A 25,532-nucleotide genomic window follows, 5' to 3' on the forward strand; every position below is an offset into this window, starting at 1 on the left:
ACCGCTGTCCAGTGGTCCATTCCTGGATCACTTTGATATCTGCTAGTCAAACTAACAACATGTGCTATATCCGGCTAGTACATAGCATGGCATGCATGATAGATCCTACTGCCGAGGCATAGGGGATATTACTCATCCTTTCTCTTTCTTCTGCCGTAGCCGGTCCTTGAGTCTTACTCAAGACCTTGCCTGGTAACATAGGTAAGAACCCTTTCTTACTTTCGTCCATTCTAAACTTCTTTAGAATCTTGTCCAGATATGTACTCTGTGATAGCCCTATTAGGCGTCTTGATCTATCTCTATAAATCTTGATGCCTAATATATACGATGCTTCACCAAGGTCTTTCATTGAAAAACTATTATTCAAATAACCTTTAACACTGCTTAATAGTTCTATATCATTCCCGATCAATAATATGTCATCTACATATAATATCAGGAATGCTATAGAGCTCCCACTCACTTTCTTGTAAATACAGGCCTCTCCATGACACTGTATAAACCCGAAGTCTTTGATCACCTTATCAAAGCGTCGGTTCCAACTTCTCGATGCTTGCTTCAGTCCATAGATTGAACGCTGAAGTTTGCATACTTTGTCAGCATTTTTAGGATCGACAAAACCTTTGGGTTGTACCATATACAACTCTTCCTCAATGTCTCCATTAAGGAACGCAGTTTTGACATCCATGCGCAAATCTCATAATCGAAAAATGCAGCTATTGCTAACAAAATCCTCACAGATTTTAGCTTCGCTACAGGTGAGAAAGTCTCATCGTAGTCAACTCCTTGAATTTGTCGGAAACCCTTTGCGACAAGTCGAGCTTTATAGACAGTAATATTACCATCAGCATCTGTTTTTCTCTTGAAGATCCATTTATTCTCGACAGCCTTTCGGCTATCAGGTAAGTCTACCAAAGTCCATACTTTGTTATCATACATGGATCCCATTTCGGATTTCATGGCTTCTTGCCATTTATTGGAATCTGGGCTCATCATCGCTTATTCATACGTCGCAGGGTCCTCATCATTGTTATCCACAATCATGACATTTAGACAAGGATCATACCAATCAGGAGTGGTACGCTCCCTTGTCGATCTGCGAGGTTTAGTAGTTTCCTCGTTCGAAGTTTCATGATCATTATCATTAGCTTCCTCTGTTGCCGGTGTAGGCGGTACAGGTACAACTTCGATCTATGCGCTACTCTGATCAACGAGTATAGATTCATCAATCTCATCGAGTTCTACTTTTCTTCCAGTCACTTCTTTAGTGAGAAATTCTTTCTCAAGAAAGGTTCCGTTCTTAGCAACAAAGATTTTGCCTTCGGATTTGTGATAGAAAGTATACCCTATAGTTTCCTTAGGGTATCCTATGAAGACGCATTTCTCCGCTTTGGGTTCTAGCTTGTCCGGTTGTAACTTCTTTACATAGGCTTCGCAACCCCAAACTTTCAGAACGATGACTTAGGTTTCTTATTAAACCATAATTCATACGGTGTCGTTTCTACGGATTTTCATGGTGCTCTATTTAAAGGGAATGCGGCTGTCTCTAATGCATAACTCCAAAATGATAATGGCAAATCAGTAAGAGACATCATAGAACGAACCATATCTAAGAGAGTTCGATTACGACGTTCGGACACACCGTTACGTTGAGGTGTTCCCGGCGGTGTCAATTGTGAAAGTATTCCGCATTTCTTTAAATGCATGCCAAACTCATAACTCAGATATTCACCTCCACGATCAGATCGTAGAAATTTAATCTTCTTGTTACGTTGATTTTCTACTTCACTTTGAAATTCCTTAAACTTCTCGAAAGTTTCGGATTTATGTTTCATGAAATAGATATACCCATATCTACTCAGATCATCTGTGAAGGTTAGAACATAATGATAACCACCGCGCGATGCTACGCTCATTGGTCCACACACATCGGTATGTATGATTTCCAATAAGTCAGTAGCTCGCTCCATCATACCAGAAAATGGAGTCTTTGTCATTTTTCCCATTAGACATGCTTCGCATCTACCAAGTGACTCAAAGTCAAGTGATTCAAGTAATCCATCAGTATGGAGTTTCTTCATGCGTTTCACTCCAATATGACCAAGGCAGCAGTGCCACATATAAGTAGAATTATCATTCAATTTAATTCGCTTAGCATCAATGTTATGTATATGTGTATCACTACTATCGAGATCTAACGAAATAAGCCATTATTTTGTGGTGCTTTCCGACCATAAAAGATATTATTCATAAAAATAGAACAACCATTATTCTCAGACTTGAATGAATAACCGTCTTGCATTAAACAAGATCCAGATATAATGTTCATGCTCAACGCGGGTACAAAATAACAATTATTTAGGCTTAAAACTAATCCCGAAGGTAGATGTAGAGGAAGTGTGCCGACAGCGATCACATCGACTTTGGATCCATTTCCAATGCGCATCGTCACTTCATCTTTCAGTAGTCTTCGTTTATTCTTTAGTTCCTGTTTTGAGTTACAGATATGAGCAACCGAACCAGTATCAAATACCCAGGTACTAGAACGAGAACCAGTGAGATAAACATCTATAACATGTATATCAGATATACCTTCTTTCTTCTTCTTGACAAGGCCGCTCTTCAGATCGGCCAGATACTTGGAGCAATTACGCTTCCAGTGTCCCTTCTCCTTGCAGTAATAGCACTCAGCATCAGGCTTAGGGCCGTTCCTAGGTTTCATAGGAGGCGTGGCAGCTTTCTTGCCACCCTTCTTGAATTTTCCCTTAGACTTGCCCTGTTTCTTGAAACTGGTGGTCTTGTTGACCATCAACACTTGGTGCTCTTTCTTGATCTCAATCTCAGCAGCTTTTAGCATGACAAAGAGTTCAGGTAACTCCTTGTTCATGTTCTGCATATTGTAGTTCATCACAAAGTTCTTGTAACTTGGTGGCAGTGATTGAAGGACATGATTAATCCCCAGTCTGTTAGGAATCACTATTCCCAAGTCACTGAGTTTCTTCGCATGCCCGGTCATGGCGAGCATGTGCTCACTAACGGAGCTGCCTTCTTCCATCATGCAGCTGAAGAAATGTTTCGATGCTTCATAGTATTCCACGGCCGCATGAGTCTCAAAAATAGCTTTCAGCTCTTTCATCAACTCATGAGGATCGTGGTGCTCAAAACGTTTTTGAAGATCGGATTCCAGACTGCATAGGATGGCACACTGAACTTGAGAGTACCGTATTTTCCGAGTCTCGTAAACAGCTTTTACTTCATCGGTTTCAGTTTCTACAGGAGGGTCACCTAGCGGTGCATCAAGCACATATTGCAGATTTCCGCCAGAGAGGAAGATCCTCACATGACGGAACCAGTCGGTGAAGTTGCTACCGTTGCTCTTAAGTTTTTCTTTCTCTAGGAACTGGTTAAAATTGATTGGGGACGCCATCTCTACAACATATATTTGCAAAAGTTTAGACTAAGTTTATGACAAATTGAGTTCAAATTTTAATTCAACATAATTAAAAATCTAGGTGAACTCCCACTCAAAACAATATCCCTCGCATTGTCTTAGTGATCACACGAACCAAATCCACCGCACCTATGTCCGATCATCACGAGACAAGGTGTGATTTCAATGGCGAACACTCAAAGTGTTCATCATATCAACCATATGATTCATGCTCTACCTTTCGGTATCACGTGTTCCGAGACCATGTCTGTACATGCTAGGCTCGTCAAGGCCACCTTAGTATCCGCATGTGCAAAACTGTCTTGCACCCGTTGTATGCACTTGTTGATTCTATCACACCCGATCATCACGAGATGCTTCGAAACGACAAGTCTTGGCAACGGTGCTACTAAGGATGAACACTTTATTATCTTGAGATTTTAGTGAGGGATCATCTTATAATGCTACCGTCGCGATCTAAGCAAAATAAGATGCATAAAAGGATTAACATCACATGCAGTTCATATGTGATATGATATGGCCCTTTTGTCTTTGCGCCTTTGATCTTCATCTCCAAAGCACGGACATGATCTCCATCATCCTCGGGCATGATCTCCATCATCGTCGGCGTAGCATCAAGGTCAATGGCGCCGTCTCCATGATTGTCCTCCATGTAGCAACTATTACAACTACTTTGAAATACTACTCAACATGAAATTTAAAGACAACCATAAGGCTCCTGCCGGTTGCCACAATACAATAATGATCATCTCATACATATTCATCATCACATTATGGCCATATCACATCACCAAACCCTGCAAAAACAAGTTAGACGTCTCTAATTTGGTTTGCATATTTTACGTGGTTTAGGGTTTTCGAGAGAGATCTAATCTACCTACGAACATGAACCACAACGTTGATACTAATGTTTTCAATAGAAGAGTAAATTGAATCTTCACTATAGTAGGAGAGACAGACACCCACAAAGCCTCTTATGCAATACAAGTTGCATGTCGAACGAGGAACAAGTCTCATGAACGCGGTCATGTAAAGTTAGTCCGAGCCGCTTCATCCCACTATGCCACAAAGATGCAAAGTACTCAAACTAAAGATAACAAGAGCATCAACGCCCACAAAACCATTGTGTTCTACTCGTGCAACCATCTATGCATAGACACGGCTCTGATACCACTGTAGGATAACGTAGCATAGAAAACAAAAAATTTCCTACCGCGAACACGCAATCCAAGCCAAGATGCAATCTAGAAAACGGTAGCAACGAGGGGTTTATCGAGTCTCACCCTTGAAGAGATTCCAAAGCCTACAAGAGTAGGCTCTTGTTGCTGCGGTAGACGTTCACTTGCCGCTTGCAAAAGCGCGTAGAAGATCTTGATCACGATCGCTTCTGGCGCCACGAACGGGCAGCACCTCCGTACTCGGTCACACGTTTGGTTGTTGATGAAGACGACGTCCACCTCCCCGTTCCAGCGGGCAGCGGAAGTAGTAGCTCCTCTTGAATCCGACAACACGACGGCGTGGTGTCGGTGGTGGTGGAGAAGTCCGGCGGAGCTTCGCTAAGCGTGCGGGATGTGGTGGAGGAGAGAGGCCGCTAGGGTTTGGGGAGAGGGGGGCGCCGGCCACTATAGGGGTGCGGCCACCTTGTGGTTCTTGGGTGGCCGGCCCCCTCCCCTTGGCCCCTCATTATATAGGTGGAACCCCAAGTGTTGGTCTCCAAGTCTTCGAATAAGACCCGAACCAAAAACCTTCCATATGGTGGGGAAACCTACCCAAGCTAGGACTCCCACTAGAGGTGGGAGTTCCACCTCCCATATGGGGGGGTGGCCGGCCCCCTAAGGGGGAGTCCACTTGGGACTCCTCCCCCACTAGGGTTGGCCGGCCATGGAGGTGGAGTCCCATGTGGACTCCACCTTCCTTGGTGGTTTCTTCCGGACTTTTCTAGAACCTTCTAGAACCTTCCATAGAACCTTCCGCGTCATTTTAATACACATAAAATGACATCCTATATATGAATCTTATTCTCCGGACCATTCCGGAACTCCTCGTGATGTCCGGGATCTCATCCGGGACTCCGAACAAATATTCGAACTCCATTCCATATTCAAGTTCTACCATTTCAACATCCAAATTTAAGTGTGTCACCCTACGGTTCGTGAACTATGCGGACATGGTTGAGTACTCACTCCGACCAATAACCAATAGCGGGATCTGGAGATCCATAATGGCTCCCACATATTCAACGATGACTTTAGTGATCGAATGAACCATTCACATACGATACCAATTCCCTTTGTCACGCGATATTTTACTTGTCCGAGGTTTGATCTTCGGTATCACTCTATACCTTGTTCAACCTCGTCTCCTGACAAGTACTCTTTACTCGTACCGTGGTATGTGGTCTCTTATGAACTTATTCATATGCTTGCAAGACATTAGACGACATTCCACCGAGAGGGCCCAGAGTATATCTATCCTTCATCGGGATGGACAAATCCCACTGTTGATCCATATGCCTCAACTCATACTTTTCGGATACTTAATCCCACCTTTATAACCACCCATTTACGCAGTGGCGTTTGATGTAATCAAAGTACCTTTCCGGTATAAGTGATTTACATGATCTCATGGTCATAAGGACTAGGTAACTATGTATCGAAAGCTTATAGCAAATAACTTAATGACGAGATCTTATGCTACGCTTAATTGGGTGTGTCCATTACATCATTCATATAATGATATAACCTTGTTATTAATAACATCCAATGTTCATGATTATAAAACTAATCATCCATTAATCAACAAGCTAGTTTAAGAGGCCTACTAGGGACTTCTTGTTGTCTACATATCACACATGTACTAATGTTTCGGTTAATACAATTATAGCATGATATATAAACATTTATCATAAACATAAAGATATAAATAATAACCACTTTATTATTGCCTCTAGAGCATATCTCCTTCAAAAGTACCCGCCCCTTTTACAAAATTGCCTAAAACCACTCAAACTGCTCCTGATAAATATGCTAAAAAAATTGGAGTATGGGAGACAAGGTTCCTTTTACGTTTGATAAAATGAGTTTTATTTTGATTATTGCCATATCTATGAAATAATTAAGTTCTTGCAAAAGCTTGCTAGAAGTCCTAATGCTAGTGCTATAAATATGGTTTTTACAAAGCACATTACAAATGCTCTTATGCAAATGAGAGAGGACAAATTAAAACACAAAGCCTATATTCCTAAAAAGTTAGAAGATGGCTGGGAGCCCATCATTAATATGAAAATAAATGTCTTTGATTGCAATGCTTTATGTGATCTTGGTGCAAGTATTTCTGTTATGTCTGGAAAAATCTATGATATGCTTGAATTGCCACCACTGAAAAAATGTTATTTGGATATTCATCTTGTTGATATTGCTGCAAAGAAACCTTTGGAGAAAGTTGATAATGTTCTTATTATGGTTAATAATAACCTGGTTCCCATTGATTTTGTTGTTTTGGATATTGAATGCAATGCTTCTTGTTCGATTATATTGGGAAGACCGTTCCTGAGAACAGTTGGTGCTGCTATTGATATGAGAGATGAGATTATTAAATATCAATTCCCACTCAAGAAAGGTATGGAACACTTCCCTAGAAAGAGAAAGATTTCATCTTATGAATATATCATTAGAACAAATTATGATGTTGATACTTGATAATACTTGATGCTCGTATTTTTACTGCGTCTAGCTGAAAGGCGTTAAAGAAAAGCGCTCATGGAAGACAACCCATATTTTATTTACATTAATTTTTATTTTTGTTGAGTCATGGAAGTTATTACTACTGTAATGACCTCTCCTTATCATTTTTATTTCGTTTTTGTGCTTAGAATAGCCTCTAATAAGAAGAAAGTAATGTTTGGGGAAGTTGCTGTCCTGAAAACAAATTCTGTGCTGTTACCATAAAAATTCGTAAAATAGCCACAGCGGAATTTTGATCTGTAATTTTTTATGCATATGCCCCAGGTTATTATCTAAGTTTCTATAGTCGACCACTTTTCGATATAAGCAACATAAGATTTTCAAAAAAATTCAATCTTTATCTGCTGTTCTGTTTTGATAGATTTATGCACTATTTGCATTTGCCTCTTACATCTCTTTCTTTTTGAGTTCTTTTGATAAAAGATTTTTTTTAAAAGGTTACTACAGTAGCTTATGATTTAATAGATGTTTCATATATGTTAGTACTGAACACAAGTGGATTTTTATTTTGATTGTACTAATGCTGCTAATAAATAATTGTGTGAAGTTTTTGTATGAAGGAAGTTTTCAAGTGTAGGGAGAGAAGAATGATGTGATGAGATGAAGAATGGACAAAATCTCAAACTTGGGGATTCCCCTGCACCCCAAGACATATTCAAGAGGTACAAACATCAAATATTGGGGATGCCCAAGGCATCCCCTCTTCAGCAACAAAGCAACATGTCATCTCTCTATACGCTATATTTTTATCATACGCTATGTGTTGTTCTTGGAGCGTCTTTATTTTTTTGTTAAGTTTTGTTTTATTTGTTGTAGCATATGTTGTATCCCGGCACATTTTTTGTGGTGAAAGACCCGCTTCTTTTTAATTTCATAGAACGCTCTAGTTTTTGCTGTTATTGTTTTGCGAGTCCTCTAGTTTTCTGGTACTGCGTTTAGCTCTTGGTCTTTCACTTGAATTTTTTTCAGAGCACGTTAGTATTCATTATTTGTGTATGATTATCTCTCTTGTCCATAATAAATTTGTTATTTTAAATAAGTTGATTGGTGTTGGATACGAGTAAAATATTTCATGACTATAGTGATGCAAATGGAAGCCTGTCTAGATTGTGGCACAGACTTTGGCATGTCATTTTGGATGTTATTCTTGTCATATGCTTAGTATTTATTGGTTTAGCATGACTTGTTTCAAATGGATGAGAGTGCATAATGTGTCATTAAAAGAATCATGTGTTGTTTCTATCAGAAAAGCATGACATTGTGGTATTCTCCTTTGATACTTTATTGGGTTGACTTGGCACATGCATATACCATGTTATGACTATAACCAGTCAACTAAAGCATCTATGATCATTTAGTTTTTGATTTTTAGTATCACTTTATGCTTTGATTGATAATGTTTTGTCGCTATGCATGATTATGGCCATTATTGTTCTCTTAGTTGGTCGCTTCCAGTCCTTTTGCTAGCCTTCACCTGTAGTGAGTATGAGCTCTACTCGTGCATCCAACCACCCAAAAACCAAAGTTGCCAATTATGTCCACCATATCTACCTATATGTGGTATTTCACCGCCACTCCAAAGTAAATTTCTTGTGTGCTACCTTTAAACCTTCAAAAATAATCACCTATTTTGTGTAAATTATAGCTCATGGGAAAGTAGTCTAAAAACTATTGTGGAAAGTGTTATGTCCTATGCAGTTTTAGTTCTTTTAAGTTGCTTGTTGTGTGAAAACCATGCTGTCATGGGGAACACCATCAATATGCTTTTGTTGAATATCATGTGAAATACTATGCATGCTCATCTTGTTTGAAGTAAGGGAGATTTACCATGAGTTGCAAAGATTTGAGTATGTATATTGTTAGAGAGGAACATTGGGCCGCCAACTAAAGCCATGCGCACATGGTGGAATTTTCAGCTGGACAAAAGTCCAAATATCGGTTGTCCTTGCTTTCCCAGTATGGATGTCCAAAAAATTGAGATTCATCAAAAGTGAGAAATCAAATGAGATTCATCAAAATTGAGAAATCAAATGAGATTCATCCCCTAGGACCTTTGTACATGAGGCAAGGAGATACCCCTTTGTGACACTTGGTTAAAATATATGTATGTGATGAAAATACATGGAAGTCCAAGCTAAGTAGAACAAGGTGTGAGCACTATTAGTATATTATGCATGAGGCAAGCAAACTTATAGGGAGTAATTATGCATAAGCCATACTGTTTGTAACTACCGTTGACATGAGTATCACATCTCAAAATAAATATTTTCAACACTCCTATTGCTTTCAAAATAAAAACCTCTAGCACATGAGTGATCCCTGCTTCCCACTGCGAAGGGCCTTTCTTTTACTTTCATGTTGAGTCTTCATCTTCTACCTTATGCACCAATTAAGAGAGCATATTTGTCATTCTTAGTGCAATGTGCATAGTCCCAAAATTATTATTGATTGATTCATGATTGTGCTATTACTTGCGCTCAAATTACTTGTATCTAGTCACCCTTTGAACTTTGAAGGTGTCCTTGCATTTATGTTTTGCTATTCCATAAGGACATGTTGAGTACCACTTTGTTATGTTTACTCTATGATCATAAACACACAGTTGCTTTTAATGCACTATTATTCCTGATCCTTTGTTTGAGTTACTCTTCATGTTATAACATAGTTGCTACGTTCAATTGAATCATATCTATCATGCCTATGTTAGAGTAATTAGATCCCAGCTCACAATGCTTTACATGCTTGATGAAGATTGTGTTGGCTTCATATCACCACAAAAATTATTTATTTATCACTTACCTACTCAAGGATGAGCAGGAGTTAACCTTGGGGATGCTGATACGTCTCAAACGTATCTATAATTTTTGATGCTCCATGCTTGTTTTACAAAAATTCATATATGTTTTGTTTACTCTTTGTAACATCCCAAATTTTAAAACAAAGAGAAAATGATTTCTCCTATTTCCAAAAATGAGAACCAACAAAAACTTTTATTAGATAAAGTGCTATGCATAGTGCTCATACCTAATGTGTAACACCCCAACTTTTGCAACCTTGATTAGTTGTCCTTATTGCAAAAATCAGGGGGAACAAAAACTTTTTCTAAAGACTAATTAGATGAATTGCCTTGATCTGTCTGTTAATATGAATTGCTTTGATCTGTTGGTAGATGTATTGTCTTGTTTTGCTTGTTGAGTTTTGTCTTGAGCTACTTCAAAGTGTAGGATAACGTTGCATAGAAAACAAAAATTTTCCTACCGCGAACACGCAATCCAAGCCAAGATGCAATCTAGAAGACGGTAGCAACGAGGGGGTATCGAGTCTCACCCTTGAAGAGATTCCAAAGCCTACAAGATGAGGCTCTTGTTGCTGCGGTAGACGATCACTTGCCGCTTGCAAAAGCGCGTAGAAGATCTTGATCACGATCGGTTCCGGCGCCACGAACGGGCAGCACCTCCGTACTCGGTCACACGTTCGGTTGTTGATGAAGACGACGTCCACCTCCCCGTTCCAGCGGGCAGCGGAAGTAGTAGCTCCTCTTGAATCCGACAGCACGACGGCGTGGTGTCGGTGGCGGTGTAGAAGTCCGGCGGAGCTTCGCTAAGCTACGCGGGAAATATGAAGTGGAGGAGCAAAGCTAGGGTTTGGGAGGGGGTGGCCGGCCACTCAAGGGGGGCGGCCAAGCTATGGTCTTGGGGTGGCCGGCCCCCTCCCTTGGCCCCTCATTATATAGGTGGATCCCAAGTGTTGGTGTCCAAGTCTTCGAATAAGACCCGAAACCAAAACCTTCCATAGGAGGGGGCAAACCTAGCCCAACTAGGACTCCCACCCAAAGGTGGGATTCCCACCTCCCATGTGGGGGGTGGCCGGCCCCCTATGGTGGAGTCCACTTGGGACTCCACCCCCACTAGGGCTGGCCGGCCATGGAGGTGGAGTCCCTTGTGGACTCCACCTTCCTAGGTGGTTTCTTCCGGACTTTTCTAGAACCTTCTAGAACCTTCCATAGAACCTTCCGCGACATTTTATTTCACATAAAATGACATCCTATATATGAATCTTATTCTCCGGACCATTCCGGAACTCCTCGTGATGTCCGGGATCTCATCCGGGACTCCGAACAAATATTCGAACTCCATTCCATAATTCAAGAACTACCATTTCAACATCCAACTTTAAGTGTGTCACCCTACGGTTCGAGAACTATGCGGACATGGTTGAGTACTCACTCCGACCAATAACCAATAGCGGGATCTGGAGATCCATAATGGCTCCCACATATTCAACGATGACTTTAGTGATCGAATGAACCATACACATATATTACCAATTCCCTTTGTCTCGCGATATTTTACTTGTCCGAGGTTTGATCTTCGGTATCACTCTATACCTTGTTCAACCTCGTCTCCTGACAAGTACTCTTTACTCGTACCGTGGTATGTGGTCTCTTATGAACTTATTCATATGCTTGCAAGACATTAGACGACATTCCACCGAGAGGGCCCAGAGTATATCTATCCGTCATCGGGATGGACAAATCCCATTGTTGATCCATATGCCTCAACTCATACTTTCCGGATACTTAATCCCACCTTTATAGCCACCCATTTACGCAGTGGTGTTTGGTGTAATCAAAGTACCTTTCCGGTATAAGTGATTTACATGATCTCATGGTCATAAGGACTAGGTAACTATGTATCAAAAGCTTATAGCAAATAACTTAATGACGAGATCTTATGCTACGCTTGATTGGGTGTGTCCATTATATCATTCACACAATGACATAACCTTGTTATTAATAACATCCAATGTTCATGATTATGAAACTAATCATCCATTAATCAACAAGCTAGTTTAAGAGGCATACTAGGGACTTCTTGTTTGTCTACATATCACACATGTACTAATGTTTCGGTTAATACAATTCTAGCATGATATATAAACATTTATCATAAACATAAAGATATAAATAATAACCACTTTATTATTGCCTCTAGGGCATATCTCCTTGATCTCCCACTTGCACTAGAGTCAATAATCTAGATTACATTGTAATATACCTAACACCCATGGCATTCTCGGTGTTGGTCATGCTTTGCCCTAGGGAGAGCTTTAGTCAACGGATCTGCTACATTCAGATCAGTGTGTACTTTGCAAATCTTTACTTCTCCATCTTCGATGTACTCGCGAATCGAGTGGTAACGCAGCTTGATATGCTTCAGCCTCTTGTGTGACCTTGGCTCTTGTGCATTGGCGATGGCACCCATGTTATCACAGTAAATGATTAATGGGTCCAATGCACTAGGAACCACACCGAGCTCTACAATGAACCTCTTCATCCATACCGCTTCTGATGAAGCCTCTGAAGCTGCTATGTACTCTGATTCTATTGAAGACTTCGCCACCGGGCACTGCTTCGAGCTTGCCCAGCTTACTGCAGCACCATTCAATATAAACACGTACCCAGATTGTGACTTAGAGTCATCAGGATCAGTGTTCCAACTTGCATCGGTGTAACCGTTTACAACGAGCTCTTGGTCACCTCCATAACAAAGAAACATATCCTTAGTTCTTTTCAAGTACTTCAGGATATTCTTGACCGCTGTCCAGTGTTCCATTCCTGGATCACTTTGATATCTGCTAGTCAAACTAACAGCATGTGCTATATCCGGTCTAGTACATAGCATGGCATACATGATAGATCCTCTGCCGAGGGCATAGGGGATGTTACACATCCTTTCTCTTTCTTCTGCCGTAGCCGGTCCTTGAGTTTTACTCAATACCTTGCACGGTAACATAGGTAAGAACCCTTTCTTACTTTCGTCCATTCTAAACTTCTTTAGAATCTTGTCCAGATATGTACTCTGTGATAGCCCTATTAGGCGTCTTGATCTATCTCTATAAATCTTGATGCCTAATATATACGATGCTTCACCAAGGTCTTTCATTGAAAAACTATTATTCAAATAACCCTTAACACTGCTTAATAGTTCTATATCATTCCCGATCAATAATATGTCATCTACATATAATATCAGGAATGCTACGGAGCTCCCACTCACTTTCTTGTAAATACAGGCCTCTCCATGACACCGTATAAACCCGAAGTCTTTGATCAGCTTATCAAAGCGTCGGTTCCAACTTCTTGATGCTTGCTTCAGTCCATAGATTGAACGCTGAAGTTTGCATACTTTGTCAGCATTTTTAGGATCGACAAAACCTTTGGGTTGTACCATATACAACTCTTCCTCAATATCTCCATTAAGGAACGCCGTTTTGACATCCATCTCGCCAAATCTCATAATCGAAAAATGCAGCTATTGCTAACAAAATCCTCACAGATTTTAGCTTCGCTACAGGTGAGAAAGTCTCATCGTAGTCAACTCCTTGAATTTGTCGGAAACCCTTTGCGACAAGTCGAGCTTTATAGACAGTAATATTACCATCAGCATCTGTTTTTCTCTTGAAGATCCATTTATTCTCGACAGCCTTTCGGCTATCAGGTAAGTCTACCAAAGTCCATACTTTGTTATCATACATGGATCCCATTTCGGATTTCATGGCTTCTTGCCATTTGTTGGAATCTAGGCTCATCATCGCTTCTTCATACGTCGCAGGTCCTCATCATTGTTATCTACAATCATGACATTTAGACAAGGATCATACCAATCAGAGTGGCACGTTCCCTTGTCGATCTGCGAGGTTCGATGGTTTCCTCGTTCAAAGTTTCATGATCATTATCATTAGCTTCCTCATGTTGCCGGTGTAGGCGGTACAGGTACAACTTCCGATGCGCTACTGCTGATCCACGAGTATAGATTCATCAATCTCATCGAGTTCTACTTTTCTTCCAGTCACTTCTTTAGTGAGAAATTCTTTCTCAAGAAAGGTTCCGTTCTTAGCAACAAAGATTTTGCCTTCGGATCTGTGATAGAAAGTGTACCCTATAGTTTCCTTAGGGTATCCTATGAAGACGCATTTCTCCGCTTTGGGTTCTAGCTTGTCCGGTTGTAACTTCTTTACATAGGCTTCGCAACCCCAAACTTTCAGAACGACAGCTTAGGTTTCTTATTAAACCATAATTCATACGGTGTCGTTTCTACGGATTTTGATGGTGCTCTATTTAAAGTGAATGCGGCTGTCTCTAATGCATAACTCCAAAATGATAACGGTAAATCAGTAAGAGACATCATACTACGAACCATATCTAAGAGAGTTCGATTACGACGTTCGGACACACCGTTTCGTTGAGGTGTTCCCGGCGGTGTCAATTGTGAAAGTATTCCGCATTTCTTTAAATGCATGCCAAAATCATAACTCAGATATTCACCTCCACGATCAGATCGTAGAAATTTGATCTTCTTGTTACGTTGATTTTCTACTTCACTTTGAAATTCCTTAAACTTCTCGAAAGTTTCGGATTTATGTTTCATGAAATAGATATACCCATATCTACTCAGATCATCTGTGAAGGTTAGAACATAACGATAACCACCGCGCGATGCTACGCTCATTGGTCCACATACATCGGTATGTATGATTTCTAATAAGTCGCAGCTCGCTCCATCATACCAGAAAATGGAGTCTTTGTCATTTTTCCCATTAGACATGCTTCGCATCTATCAAGTGATTCAAAGTCAAGTGATTCAAGTAATCCATCAAGATGGAGTTTCTTCATGCGTTTCACTCCAATATGACCAAGACGATTGCCACATATAAGTAGAATTATCATTAAGTTTGATTCGCTTAGCATCAATGTTATGTATGTGCGTATCACTACTATCGAGATCTAACAGAAATAAGCCATTCTTTTGTGGTGCTCGACCATAAAAGATATTATTCATAAAAATAGAACAACCATTATTCTCAGACTTGAATGAATAACCGTCTTGCATTAAACAAGATCCAGATATAATGTTCATGCTCAACGCAGGTACATAATAGCAATTATTTAGTCTTAAATCTAATCCCGAATGTAGATGTATAGGAAGTGTGCCATTGCGATCACATTGACCTTGGATCCATTTCCAACGCCAAGATCGTCACTTCATCTTTCAGCGGTTGTCGTTTATTCTTTAGTTCTGTTTCGAGTTACAAATATGAGCAACCGAACCGGTATCAAATACCCAGGTACTAGAACGAGAACTAGTGAGATAAACATCTATAACATGTATATCGATATACCTTCTTTCTTCTTCTTGACAAGGCCGCTCTTCGGATCAGCCGAGATACTTGGAGCAATTACGCTTCCGGTGTCCCTTCTCCTTGCGATAATAGCACTCAGCATCGGGCTTAGGGCCGTTCTTAGGTTTCATAGGAGGCGTGGCAGCTTTCTTGTCACCCTTCTTGAATTTTCCCTTAGACTTGCCCTGTTTCTTGAAACTGGTGGTCTTGTTGACCATCAACACTTGGTGCTCTTTCTTGATCTCAATCTCAGCAGCTTTTAGCATGCCAAAAAGTTCAGGTAACTCCTTGTTCATGTTACGCATATTGTAGTTCATCACAAAGTTCTTGTAACTTGGTGGCGGTGATTGAAGGACATGATTAATACTCATTCTTTTAGGAATCACTATTCCCAAGTCATCGAGTTTCTTCGCATGCCCGGTCATGGCGAGCATGTGCTCACTAACGGAGCTGCCTTCTTCCATCATACAGTGAAGAAATGTTTCGATGCTTCATAGCATTCCATCGCCGCATGAGTCTCGAATATAGCTTTCAGCTCATTCATCAACTCATGAGGATCATGGTGCTCAAAACGTTTTTGAAGATCGGATTCCAGCATCGCACGGGATGGCACACTGAACTTGAGAGTACCGAGTTTTCCGAGTCGCGTAAACAGCTTTTACTTCATCGGATTCATCTTCTGCAGGAGGGTCACCTAGCGGTGCATCAAGCACAAATTGCAGATTTCCGCCAGAGAGGAAGATCCTCACATGACGGAACCAGTCGGTGAAGTTGCTACCGTTGCTCTTAAGTTTCTCTTTCTCTAGGAACTGATTAAAATTGATTGGGGACGCCATCTCTACAACATATATTTGCAATAGTTTAGACTAAGTTTATGACATATTGAGTTCAAATTTTAATTCAACATAATTAAAAACCTAAGTGAACTCCCACTCAAAACAATATCCCTCGCATTGTCTTAGTGATCACACGAACCAAATCCACCGCACCTAAACCCGATCATCACGAGAAAAGGTGTGATTTCAATGGCGAACACTCAAAGTGTTCATCATATCAACCATATGATTCATGCTCTACCTTTCGGTATCACGTGTTCCGAGACCATGTCTGTACATGCTAGACTCGTCAAGGCCACCTTAGTATCCGCATGTGCAAAACTGTCTTGCACCCGTTGTATGTACTTATCGAATCTATCACATCCGATCATCACGAGATGCTTCGAAAACATAAGACTTGATAACGGTGCTACTAAGGATGAACACTTTATTATCTTGAGATTTTAGTGAGAGATCATCTTATAATGCTACCGTCGCGATCTAAGCAAAATAAGATGCATAAAAGGATTAACATCACATGCAGTTCATATGTGATATGATATGGCCCTTTTGTCTTTGCGCCTTTGATCTTTATCTCCAAAGCACGGACATGATCTCCATCATCTTCGGGCATGATCTCCATCATCGTCGGCGAAGCACCAAGGTCAATGGCACCGTCTTCATGATTGTCCTCCATGTAGCAACTATTACAACTACTTTGAAATACTACTCAACATGAAATTTAAAGACAACCATAAGGCTCCTGCCGGTTGCCACAATACAATAATGATCATCTCATACATATTCATCATCACATTATGGCCATATCACATCACCAAACCCTGCAAAAACAAGTTAGACGCTCTCTAATTTGGTTTGCATATTTTACGTGGTTTAGGGTTTTCGTTATAGATCTAATCTACCTACGAACATGAACCACAACGTTGATACTAATGTTGTCAATAGAAGAGTAAATTGAATCTTTACTATAGTAGGAGAGACAGACACCCGCAAAGCCTCTTATGCAATACAAGTTGCATGTCGAACGAGGAACAAGTCTCATGAACGCGGTCATGTAAAGTTAGTCCGAGCCGCTTCATCCCACTATGCCATAAAGATGCAAAGTACTCAAACTAAAGATAACAAGAGCATCAACGCCCACAAACCATTGTGTTCTACTCGTGCAACCATCTATGCATAGACCTGGCTCTGATACCACTGTAGGATAACGTTGCATAGAAAACAAAAAATTTCCTACCGCGAACACGCAATCCAAGCCAAGATGCAATCTAGAAGACGGTAGCAACGAGGGGGTATCGAGTCTCACCCTTGAAGAGATTCCAAAGCCTACAAGATGAGGCTCTTGTTGCTGCGGTAGACGATCACTTGCCGCTTGCAAAAGCGCGTAGAAGATCTTGATCACGATCGGTTCCGGCGCCACGAACGGGCAGCACCTCCGTACTCGGTCACACGTTCGGTTGTTGATGAAGACGACGTCCACCTCCCGTTCCAGCGGGCAGCGGAAGTAGTAGCTCCTCTTGAATCCGACAGCACGACGGCGTGGTGTCGGTGGCGGTGTAGAAGTCCGGCGGAGCTTCGCTAAGCTACGCGGGAAATATGAAGTGGAGGAGCAAAGCTAGGGTTTGGGAGGGGTGGCCGGCCACTCAAGGGGGCGGCCAAGCTATGGTCTTGGGGTGGCCGGCCCCCTCCCTTGGCCCCTCATTATATAGGTGGATCCCAAGTGTTGGTGTCCAAGTCTTCGAATAAGACCCGAAACCAAAACCTTCCATAGGAGGGGGCAAACCTAGCCCAACTAGGACTCCCACCCAAAGGTGGGATTCCCACCTCCCATGTGGGGGGGTGGCCGGCCCCCTATGGTGGAGTCCACTTGGGACTCCACCCCCACTAGGGCTGGCCGGCCATGGAGGTGGAGTCCCTTGTGGACTCCACCTTCCTAGGTGGTTTCTTCCGGACTTTTCTAGAACCTTCTAGAACCTTCCATAGAACCTTCCGCGACATTTTATTTCACATAAAATGACATCCTATATATGAATCTTATTCTCCGGACCATTCCGGAACTCCTCGTGATGTCCGGGATCTCATCCGGGACTCCGAACAAATATTCGAACTCCATTCCATAATTCAAGAACTACCATTTCAACATCCAACTTTAAGTGTGTCACCCTACGGTTCGAGAACTATGCGGACATGGTTGAGTACTCACTCCGACCAATAACCAATAGCGGGATCTGGAGATCCATAATGGCTCCCACATATTCAACGATGACTTTAGTGATCGAATGAACCATACACATATATTACCAATTCCCTTTGTCTCGCGATATTTTACTTGTCCGAGGTTTGATCTTCGGTATCACTCTATACCTTGTTCAACCTCGTCTCCTGACAAGTACTCTTTACTCGTACCGTGGTATGTGGTCTCTTATGAACTTATTCATATGCTTGCAAGACATTAGACGACATTCCACCGAGAGGGCCCAGAGTATATCTATCCGTCATCGGGATGGACAAATCCCATTGTTGATCCATATGCCTCAACTCATACTTTCCGGATACTTAATCCCACCTTTATAGCCACCCATTTACGCAGTGGTGTTTGGTGTAATCAAAGTACCTTTCCGGTATAAGTGATTTACATGATCTCATGGTCATAAGGACTAGGTAACTATGTATCAAAAGCTTATAGCAAATAACTTAATGACGAGATCTTATGCTACGCTTGATTGGGTGTGTCCATTATATCATTCACACAATGACATAACCTTGTTATTAATAACATCCAATGTTCATGATTATGAAACTAATCATCCATTAATCAACAAGCTAGTTTAAGAGGCATACTAGGGACTTCTTGTTTGTCTACATATCACACATGTACTAATGTTTCGGTTAATACAATTCTAGCATGATATATAAACATTTATCATAAACATAAAGATATAAATAATAACCACTTTATTATTGCCTCTAGGGCATATCTCCTTCACAAAGAACAACACCTCTAGTGGTAAAACAAACAACTCACCTAATAAAACACATGTGTGTCCTAGGAAAAGTTGTTTTCCCTTTTTCTACATCAAACTCTTCTCCTCATGGCAACATGAGTGTGCCATCTTGATTTTTCTCTTGGTGGTACAAGATAGCTCAATCATCCTTAATTCAAAACTTGGGATCATCTACCCCTAGCTACATCCCTCTCTTATACCCACTCATCCTTGATGGTTTTGAGGCCATGTCGACCATCTGTGTTGACAGGCTTAAAATGTCCAGACTTTGGCAATTGATCTCTAAGCACCCACCACTGTTATTGTTGACTTCAATGCATGGATCTCATCTATGCAACACCCTCTTCAACCTCCACACCTTGCATGTCTCAGTCTATCCTTGCAATTCCTATACTCAACTTGATCTCATACCATATCCAATGTTTCAACTCTAGATCACCTGCTTCACTTTTACCTCTTGTTTTTATTCAAGTTTAATCTTCACAAAATCAAGAGTGGAAATGATGGGTACATTTTGTAGCCACCATCTACCCTTGAGAACACTTCTCCCTAAGATAAGTTTTCTTTCTCAAAAACCCTATTGTTTTTCCTCCTCTAGTTTCGATCACAAAACTACTTCTAGTTTTATTAACTCTTTTCAAGATAATTCTTCAAAGAAAACAAAGAACTGAAATGGGTTTTGTTTTTCATCCCATTTTCTAACAAGTACTGATTTCAGAAACATTACTTTCTATTTTGTTCTCTTTTTAACAAAAGGCTTGTTTATGGTACTTATACCATTTCTTGTTTTCCTCTTGCTTATTTTACATTTAAGAAAAACTCTACTTTACTTGAGAGAGTAAGTAGAATATTTTGAACTCCTATGCTCCACCTAGTTTTGTCTCAACATCATCAAAATTCCATTTCACTTGAGTTCATTCCTAATTGTCTCTAGACAATTGAGGTGTGTCCCATACCTTTCAATTAAACTCTGTTTCAAATGGCAACTCTTGCACATCTCTGATCTACCACATTCTATTCCCCCCATCCTCCAATTCTTGATCAAATGGATGATCATTTTATACTTTCAAACCAATCCCAATTGACCTCTCATTTGTAGAGCAATTTATATTCTTTTCCATCATTGCCTTGACCTCATGAATTCATGATTTAAGTCACCACATTCTTCATTGTGGGTATATGGTTATTTCACTCACCATCTCTCTTAAACTTGCTCTACCATTGCCCAAATCACAATCCCCATCCCATCTACCTTGGCATGCTCATGCATTGTTGTAGGTGGCCAACCCCAATCTTTCAATTTTGAATTCAAATGAAAACTTTTATTCATCAACTATACCTTGGGAACTCTCTTCATCATAAGTTGGTCTCAACCAAAGTGGTGGAGATTATTCTCATGGCACATGGCACATGCCACCCTCATACTCCTTTCTATCTTTATGTATTTACTCATAATCTTATCATCATCAAAATCACTCATTGACATTACCTCCTCAACATCAGGCCTTGATCTATTCACATGGATGTGTGCATCTCTCTCTTTGTTCATTTTTGAGTGGCACATGAAGGAGCCGGCCATGGCAAGGTTTTCGGCCAGCCCTTCCTCTTCTCTTCCTTCCTCCACAAGCCTTGCCTCCCAACTACCCCAACAATTAAATGGGCAGCCACCTTCCTTGGCCAATGAAAAAAAAGGAGGCAGCCACCCCTCTCCCTCTATAAAAACCTTTGGCCGGCCACTTCCTCCTCCTTTGCCTCATTTCTTTTCACTCCCCACTTATTTCTCCACTCCCACACACTCTCCTCCTCCTCTCTCCCACGAGCTGCTTGTTGGGGTTGAAACTCCCAGCCCCTTTCTTCTACCTCGAGCTACTTCTAAACTCACATAGAAATAGCAATGGAGAGACAAGTGTTTGGGCGTTGGCTGCCTCTCACAGCCAAGCTTTTCTCAACTCCTTAATCTCTCTACTGAATAAACATACTTACACTGCCTTAAATAGGCACACATGCACGGCCATAAGCCACTCACCCACTAACTCCACCTAATCTCATGCACTTACTCATGCACTGAACACTTGACTTAATCTTCATGTCCTAGAATCACTCCAGGATCCAAGAGACTCGGCCGCATGCACACACACGACTAGCTAATTAATTACTTCATGCACTAACAAACTAGATAGATGGATCACCATGGACTCGTTCAGCAGCTTCACGCGTCTGTATCATATCACACGGCTATTTCACGTGCAGCCTGTTGTCTTCAGCAGCTTCGACCAGCCTCGGCATCTCGCCATCACACGCCGCATCGCACAGCGCTATCTCGGCATCTCGCCTTACTCGCCTCCCGCTCAATACTCGCCTGCATTTGTACGTATCTCACGTACACCTTGCCGACTCTATAACTGAATACAACAAATGCACCTAACTAAATGCAAACGAAAATACATGCTGATACATGAATCAAGATTAGTGCTAACACTGCTGCTGCCCCTTGCTCCCATGGCCGGCCATGGCCATGGAAATCCACCAAGATGAAGCTCCCCTCCTCCCTCAAGCTTCCCCTCACCATGAGAGCTTCCCTCTCACTCTCTTCTCCCCTAATCTTTGATGAGTCCAGCTCACTTTCTCCTTTCTCCTCTCACTAGATTGGATCTTGATGCAGGTGCATGTTGGTCCAAGCATGGAGAAAGTTGAGCTATCCTCAGATCTGAAGTTCTTGAGCAAAGTTCGTCCAAAACCTTGCAGTAATTTCTGTATCTTGCCGTTTCAGATTCTGGTACGAACTTGTAAAATCCGCCAAATCTTGTGTGCAGATCCAAATCGAGTGATTCAAAGTTCCGCAGATAGTTATTGAAAAGATCTACAACTTGGCGTTGGTCTCATCCTCAAATTCGTTACAGATTTTGCATGGTAAATAAAGTTCTACAAACATGCAGAATCACTGTTTGTTAGATTTCTTCCGTTTTACAAAACCTTTTTGAGCAAACTCAACTGTGGGTGAAAGCCCTCTCCAGTACCTTAATTTTGGCGTTGGTTTCACGTCGAATGGCCTCCTGAAATTGAAATGGTTCACAGATCAAAATTTTGTCAGATCTGACTTTGTCGAATTAAACCAGGAGGCTGGAGACGAATTTTTGAATGAAACCAATTGGGTAAGAACCACCTATTCAATACCTTTCAGATGCAGCTGACCTCATATTTTTATGATTTGATTATGATTTTTGATGAATTAAACCTGTTCTGTGTGTTCTGCAGACATGGCTGTTAGCTTTTAAATCATCAAAAATCCATTTTTGAACCTAATTGTGTGATTCCAATTCTGTAGGATTACTGAATGTTTTCTTAATCATCTCAAACAAGATTCAAACCTTTATCTGTTCTGCAACTCCATAGTTAAAGCAAATGGTGAAAACATGCAGTAAACTTGTAAATCCATTTGTGAGAGTTTCAGGAACAATTTGAACCCAAATCCAATTGTGTATGCTTCTCTGTTTAATTACCCTTCAAATGCAAGTGGTCTTATATTTTTAGGATTTTTCTACGATTTATGGCTTACAGATCTTGTTTTCTGTACAGTCAGATTCAAGGAAATTCCTAAAATTATAGGTTTAATATTTTTGGGTGATTCCAATTGGGTTAGTCTTGTATTAGTACTGGCTATATAGGAAAAATATTATTAGTCTCTGTTCATGCATATTTCTTATAGTTACTAATGTGTATGTGTGACATGGATTGTTGAACCAAAACTCTTTGGTTTATTTTTAAACCTTTGCCCACTCTTTTATTTAAAAATTGGTCAACCAATGTTTTATTCTTGCAAAACAAAACCTCTGCAACTTAACCTTAGTTCTATTGTTTGGATTAAGTCTTCAAATGGTGTGGCATATCATTTACTTCCTATTCTTGTGTAGTGTTGTGTAAGCTTTACAAAATAGAGAGAATGATTTCCCGCTTTTCCAAAAATGCTTCAAAAAATAATATGAATGTTTGTAATGCCCAACTAATGCACTTGTCCTCTTTATGATGTTATCTACCAGGGGATACTTAGTTGTGCCATGGTGATACCGAGAGAGGCAATTGCTAAGTTATGATACTCTCATACCTTTACTAGGTAAATAAAATGGGTTCTCTTTTAGTTGCTTTGTAGTATCTATAAGTTCTTTGTATGTTAGCCCGTAGTAAGGTGGTTAGCTATTGCTTGTTGATTGTTGAATGTTGCATGCTTGTTATGATTGGTGCAATGTGATTGATTGTGTTCCTTTTATATTTTCCGACGATAGATGCGAACGATTCCGGAGAAGAAGAAGAAGTGGTTCGGACAAGGATTTTATTTATATTGACGGGATTCTTATATTGATGAAGTTGAAGAAGTCCAGGGACAAATAAGCCAAGGCAAGCCATCTTTTGATCTCTGATATGATGTCTCTTTGGATGTCATCTTGTGCTATCAATAGCATCTTGGTTCTATGTGTGATGATCTCCATATTGTTGTCATCTATGCTTGGATGCAAGCATGGTACCTCTAGTAGTTTTATCTTGTCAAGGTCTTGGTAATTGGTTGGGTGTATGGTATCATGGCCATTGCTATCCAACTTGCTTTCTATATTTAGCTTGAATAAGTTCCACCTCGGGACAAGATTCATACTACACCCCCTTCTAGTGTAGATGTATCAATACCATGTTTTTGGTGTATTCTCAAATTGTGATGAGTATGCCTGTTTTCCCTTAATGGTGCTGGTGTTGGTCAATTCTCATCCCTATCTATCTATTGATTGGGTCAGATAGCACCACAAATCTTAAAGTATATTTCCTCTTGTGTTGTCATAATACATGCTTAGCTCAAGCAAGTATGATCCACTCCAATACCTCTTTTTCATACCCTCAATGGCGTGATGACCCTCATCTCGGCCATAGTGTTGTATTAGTTCAACTCATGAAACTTTAGATTGGGAACCCCTCAAGGTTTACCTTGTTGTAAATGTTTATGAAAACCTTGGGTGAGGCAATCTTACCCAAGCGTATGGTTTATGAAAGGAAAGGATCTTGACAAAGATGGTTGGAAAGAGGAAGGTGTGTGTGACTTGGGTTTTTGAGAAAAACGACACATGGTTCTTTGTATTCGCCCGGAACAACTAAACAGCGCAACCATAGCTACTCCAACGTGGGCACGGGGCTTAACTTGACGTTTGTTCTTCTTAGCATGAGGCACCGCACAACTATACAAGGGTACGGTTACCCCCGAGTCCGGGTTGTCATGGTTGGGACAATAGTATAACGGGAGGCCTTCGGGGCTGACCCGTCCGGAAGGAACTATGGGTCTCCTGGCTTGCCGGTGGAGCCACGCTCTAGAGGAGGTGAGCTGCCACGGTGCCGGGGAGGTACATACTCCATAGGGTAGGACCTCGTGTTAAGTCGAATGGGCGAAAGGTTATGTCCGGGTATCCGTCGTGGCATATGTCATTATGCGGGGATGATGCCCACACGATAGGTATCCGGATAGTTGTGGTGAAAGTGTGCAAACTCTGCAGAGTCAAAACTATTCGAATAGCCGCGTCCGCGGTCATGGACGGTTGGGATGGCCGTTACAGAGCTGTGTCGAGTTTTGGTTTTGAAAATGATTTCCAAAGGAAATGTGTGTTGGAAGTACCGGAAGGGTACGGGAAAGATGGTGTGCCGACCATGTGGAGATGGTCGAGGAAAATGAAATAAAAGAGGGTGACCCTTCCTAGTGTTTCATGTAGAGGAACTCTGCTTTAACAAAGATATAGAGATGTCATAGGACTTTCTTAGTGTCCCCTTCAACTGTGATGTGGGATGCTATATCCACAAGAGAAACTGATTTTCTTTCACATGCTATATCCACAAGAGAAACTGATTCTCTTTCACATGCTATATCCACAAGAGAAACTGATTCTCTTTCACATGCTATATCCACCAGAGAAACTATTCTTCCTCTCTTGTCTTCTTTAGTTAGAATTGTTATCACCTTCTTGATGGTTTGCGAGTACAATTCAAATGTACTCACGGCTTTGTCCCTGGCTATTTACTTGGCCAGACCTGGAGGACTTCGACAGATGAAGAAGGAGTTGACGACGTCTATGCGAGCTAGGAACGTCTTCCCAGTCAGTTGCCTGTAGGGTTAAGGCAGATGACTTGGGCTCTACGCTGCTGAAGTGATTCTGCTACTCTGATGATTAGATTAGGCCCTTCGAGGCTATCTTGTAAAGATGGGTCATGTGACTTTATTGTAATTTTCTTATTCCGTTTTGTAAAGGATGATGTAATTTGATATCAGTTCGGTTATGTGTTCACGGCA

At 41.0% G+C, this 25,532-nt stretch overlaps 1 long non-coding RNA gene across 1 annotated transcript; it reads left to right on the forward strand.

The window, feature by feature from the left end:
- Positions 1-22,290: 22,290 nt before the first annotated feature.
- Positions 22,291-25,532, forward strand: LOC127304828 (uncharacterized). The gene is made up of 4 exons (XR_007853547.2): positions 22,291-22,368; positions 23,254-23,327; positions 23,497-23,608; positions 25,272-25,532. It is a non-coding gene; the product is annotated as an uncharacterized lncRNA (long non-coding RNA).

This window comes from Lolium perenne, chromosome 5 (genome assembly GCF_019359855.2).
Source record: "Lolium perenne isolate Kyuss_39 chromosome 5, Kyuss_2.0, whole genome shotgun sequence".
NCBI lineage: Eukaryota > Viridiplantae > Streptophyta > Magnoliopsida > Poales > Poaceae > Lolium > Lolium perenne.